The sequence below is a fragment of the Oncorhynchus gorbuscha genome, linkage group LG16, assembly GCF_021184085.1.
Source record: "Oncorhynchus gorbuscha isolate QuinsamMale2020 ecotype Even-year linkage group LG16, OgorEven_v1.0, whole genome shotgun sequence".
NCBI classification, from domain to species: Eukaryota; Metazoa; Chordata; class Actinopteri; order Salmoniformes; family Salmonidae; genus Oncorhynchus; species Oncorhynchus gorbuscha.
In genome coordinates, this window is record NC_060188.1 from 26,213,627 (window position 1) to 26,218,925 (window position 5,299).

Consider the following 5,299-nt stretch of genomic DNA (forward strand, 5'->3'; position numbering starts at 1 on the left):
CTTCTGAAGTTTGGAATTTCCACAAATAGAAGTCAGACTTGATTTTCCCTTGTGAAAAACGTATCAACCCATTTAACAACGACTATTTATTATGCGGCAGGATTCTTTTCCTGCTGTAGCAAACTGGCTCAAATTAAGATCCGACATCTGTAGAGTGGAAGTGAGTGACAATGATGGAGTGAGAGCGAAGAGAGACCAAAGAGGACATGATGCTGGTATTACAGAGTAAAGTGGCTAGACGAGGGAGAATGAGAGCAGAGGCAGTTACTCACACAACACCAGAGTTTCATTCGAGGATAAAGATTTTTTTTTATTGAGGCATGTGTTCTTCCAGTGATATTAACTAAGGCTATATCCCGCACACACACACACACACACTAAAACATACACTTACTGTGCAGAGCCTTGTCTCCCAGAGCCTTCATCTTGATAGATCATCGTTAGAACTTTCTTACGATGTGTCTTCAGTAGTCGAGTTGTTTTCCCAGAGCCTTCGTTAGTAACGTGGCTCTTAAAAACCTTTCGCAGGCCACTCGTGCCCAAAGTGCCCTTTTGCGTCACTTTATTCACAGCTCTCTGCTTAACACAGCCTAAACATCTTGACTGACTGTGACAACTTCAAAACGAAGTTAACTACGAATACAAAGTTACCAAAGTATGTGTTACACACAGGTCAAGGATACAATTATGCTTCAAATGAAAAGTGAGATGACTGCTTTAAAAGACACATAGCCTATATAGGCCATGTAGCCTATTTCAATCATACTGAAATGAATGTAATGTTCAATCAATAGAGTTCTATTTTTCCACAAGGCTACTATCTGTATTTTTTTGCCTCAATGTGTTTCATGATGTGTGACAACACTTGCGCAATTAAGTGCCCACTCTGTGATTTAGTGCATTAATATTGAGGAAGCATAATAAGCCTGCATCAATAGCCTATTTGTAGCCATACTGTAGGTGGTAATATCTCATAGGAGGTGATCCATTGTCAGGATTGTGGGATAATTATAATTATAATGTTAAGGTAAGATTTGAATGGAGAAAGCTGATTTGAGAGTGCTGTTTTTATTTTGATCCAATCGGTGTTGACACATGGTCTAACGACCCAAACGTTATGCCTCGCTACATTTTCGTTTGGGAAACACTCTTAAAGGGCGACTGCACTTCCTAATATGGCCTCGTGTTCGATTTGGTTCGTTAATAAATGCTAGCGGCCATGGCTGAATTCAAACGTGAGTTGGTTTCGGGGTGTGGTTTAATGTGGGTGAGTTCACAGGTGGGAATAGTTAGCCAAATTATTTAGCCAATTAGCTTCAGCTGGCTGGTGTGCGATCGGGGCGAAGATTGGTTTGGCTTTGGATAGCCTATCTCTGGGGATAGTTAGGGATGTCATTGAATTACACAATGTAAATGGAACAATAAATTCACCTGCATATTTTTTGGGTTGTCTCAGTAGCTCTTTCATGCAGCCAAATGACCCAGTGGCCTCATGGGTGGAATGTTATTCATATTTTTCATCATTTCATAATTAATCAACATTATACATTTTTTAAACTGCCGAAAATCTGGTGTTTCTATGTCAAACAGTTTTGTTATATTTCAGTACTCTGTGATGTAAATAAAGTGTAATATTGGGAGGCAAACTCAAACTTGAATATATTTCAACTATATCTGACATGGTCAAGGTGTTTTCCTATTTTAAAGCCCATAACCATGTGTGTGAGGTGTATACTTTGTTTCAAAGTAGATTTTTGAAGACTACCAGTAAACACTCAGTGTGACCCTGATTTAGCTCACTGCAGTAAAAGGTTAAATGCTTTCAATACTCGTATATACATTTTTACAATTGGTTTGAGGTTTTTAAGTCATTCAAATTTGGAGCTATTCATGTTTTAATGTCCCAATTTAATGTGTAATTTACTGATGGTGCCCAACTTGCCCCACAAAGTGAGGAACAAAACACTTTATGACCAAAATTGGTTTGCGAATAACGACGCATCTGGTAAAATCATCGTAATGCTCAAGTTACATCGCAACTGGGAAAGAAGGCCAGGGCCTGTACACAGAAATGCTACACGAAGAGCGAATCAAACAGGGTCCACAAAGGGTGACAGACTCTCGGTCTACACGAACCCTACCGGAAATGTACATCTTGTGTGAAAATTCGGCAAGGAATAAGCTAACAAACAATTCCTCCAGCTGTATACCCAGTAGCTGGGTATTGCTCCTGGTCTGGGACTGTGAGGACCAGAGAAGTCCTTGCTACACATAGGAACACGTGGCCCCAGCGGAAGGAAAGTACAATATTCATCACAGTCTGTGACACATCATCCATCCACAGACACAGAGGATATAGACTCAAAGATGATCATGTTATCATGCACTATGTGAGGAACAAAACATGAAACAATGGGTGCGCTCGTAAATTCACTCTGCCCGTCTACTCTGGTTTCAGAGCACTCTCGTCTGAGTGTGACAGAGTTTAACTGATCAATTTACCAACGCTCAACACCCGTTGAATGTGGCCGGTGTGAGTAAACGTCGCCAAAGAAAGCATACTTAAATTGTTGCCAGCAGCACAGTTACAGTCACCAACGCTCTGGATAACACGAAAACAGCCTAACCAGCTCTGCTAGATCGAGTAAACTGGTCCAAGTGAGGTACTCTCTCATTTGTTTCTGGAAGTAGCTAGCAAGCTAGCCAACGTTAGCCAGTTAGCTTGGGTACTGGACTGCCTTTATGAGGTCTGAACGCTCGAATCAAGCCTCCTCCTTGGCCAGTTCGTCCAGTGTGAGCGCTGAACGCTCCGAGAGCGAAATGCTCTGAATTTACGATCAGACAATCTGACCAACAATCTGAATTTACGAACGCCCAGAGCGCACTCTGGCACTCCAGATTGAATTTACTAACGCACCCAATATGTTCATCATCATCATACTTCTTTAACTCTCCAGATGTCTTACTGTATACACTGTATTCTTATATTACAGGAAGTGGGAGGGGACATGTTATTAATGCCACCAGTGTGACAGCTACGTGCTGCGACTCAGCATGTAGATAGATATCTGTCTAAATCAATAAATAATCAATACATTATGGAAACATTGAAATCCAACCCATTATCCTATCATTAAACGTGCTTACATCTACATGTACAATACATCAGTCCAGCCACCCTTCCCACTAGCAGCAAAAATGCCCAATAGTGTCAGAGACAGAGGGAAAGAGAGAGGGGAATGGAGAGAGAGAGAGCGAGAGACTGACATTTGATCAATGTTGAATTGGTCGTCCATAGACAAAGAAACCTGCATGCAGACACATTGATTTATGATGGTTCTACACCTGGGTCAACCCCTTTTGTCTACTCCTCTCCATGTCCCTCCATATCCCTCGCTCCCTGTCCCTCAGACCAGCGGGACCATGTTCGGTTGTCACACTTACAAAGTCTGTTCATGTGGTTTTCCAGCCGACTGGCTCTTGGCTGTTGTTTGTTTACCAGTGGTGGACCAAACAGACGAGCCAAAAGACACGAACACACTTCCCAAGTCTTCCACTGCTCGTCTGCTAAATTGTCCAGAAAATTTAAACTAATTTAGAGCAGTTTAAAAAAATGGTGTTGTTGCTCAATTTGTTTCTTTTTTTTTTAACAATGGCTCTATTCATAGATGTTTTATACAGTCCAGGCTATTCAGAACAAAAAAAAACATTGAATTATTTATGTAAGTATTCACAGCCCAAATCTAATTGAATCTCTTGTATTTTTCATAAATAGGACATAGAAAAACAGATTTTTTTGAAGTGTTTGATTGATTCGCCAGCTGTACAATAGAAGGACGGGGCTTTCATCCATGACCTTCTGGAACCTGTCAAGTGCGAGGTCGAATGTTAGTGAGTCAGCCGGTGAGTCAGGATCTGAGAGAGAGTGTGTCGAAATAAACCCAGTTTGTCCTGTCCTCTGCTGGCTGTCTGGTCTGACCAGGGTGTACTCTGCCCAGTGTCGCTCGCCTGCCCGCCCATCCGTCCTTGCAGAGCAGTTACGTTTTGTGCCAGTCTAAATCAAGATGATGTCAAATCCCAGCCAAGGGACCAATGTATAGCTGAGAAAGATGGAAGGAGAGAGAGACGAGAGAAAGAGAGATAGTGAAAGAGAGAAAGAAAGAGAGAGAGAAGGTGGACCAAACGAAAGGATGAGAGAAAATGCAAGCACCTACACCTACAACCATCACCAGTCTCCTGAACATCTCACTGACACCGGGCATTCAAACAAGTACATCCTTCAGCATGCAATTATCTCCTTCACGGTCACCGCGTAAATGAATTACTATGATCATAGTAGGCGTCCACCTGTGATGATGTCATCAGGAGTGTGACGCTTGTTCTAGTTCATCAGAGAAAGAACAAATGTTTTCTTCCATGCAGTGTCCAGGAACAGGAACTCCCACACACAACACAAGTACCTGACTAAGGTAACGTATACTAATACTAGGTTCTGTTTGCGCCTAGCAGAACTCGGCTAGGTGTGCGCGCTCGACTGTGCTCTCATTCGCCCCTTAAAGACCTTCATTTGAAAACACTACAGTTGACCAATTACAGGCGAAAGGGCGTAGACGTCAGCTACCGAACTTCAACTTGCCCCAATACAAAATGTTGTTTGAGCGAACAGGCAAAAACAAAACATGCCAAACACCAAAACCGACAAAAACAGCACACATTTTAGTCATTATATATGCGCGAAACGGAGCGCCACTTTTCGACTGGATATTATGTGACGGCCTTAATCCCGCATTCTTCAGCTTCATGATATCCAGCCACAGAGGACAGTGAAAAAGAACTGGTCAAATCACACACAGACAGACCAGACTCACCAGACAGAAAATAGTCTCAAAGTTCCTTCCATCCTGAGGGAAGTTACTGGAGTCCACAGCAGCCAGTCCTTCAGTCCTAAAACTCGTACCCCTGTGGTGTGGACTACAGATAAACCCAGTTCACTAATACACAAAGGTACATTACAGCAGGAAAACATGGGGCATTGGGGGCTTAGATAGTCCTCCACAACACCTAGGCCAACCCACTGTGGAAGGGAAACCAACACTTTCATGTCCGGTTTGTCAGCTACATTGGGGTGGAGGAGACAAGGTCAGCAAGGACAGGGCTGGGGCATCCTCCACATCACCAGTAATTCACAAGCTGAACTGTCAACGCTCCCCACTCAGTTTAGTAGGAAGGTGGGCCTCATGATGGTGGTGTTGGAGGACCTCCGGACTGGCTGGTCCTCCTCAGGCCTTAAAGGGGTGTG

General features: G+C 43.0%; 1 protein-coding gene across 1 annotated transcript in view; it reads right to left on the minus strand.

The window, feature by feature from the left end:
* Positions 1-284: 284 nt before the first annotated feature.
* Positions 285-5,299, minus strand: part of LOC123999737 (SH3 and cysteine-rich domain-containing protein 2-like) — a 41,580-nt gene continuing 36,565 nt past the window's right edge. The window contains exon 11 of the mRNA XM_046305769.1: positions 285-5,299. This exon is cut by the window's right edge and continues 157 nt beyond it. The gene's annotated coding sequence lies outside the window, so the exon portion shown is untranslated.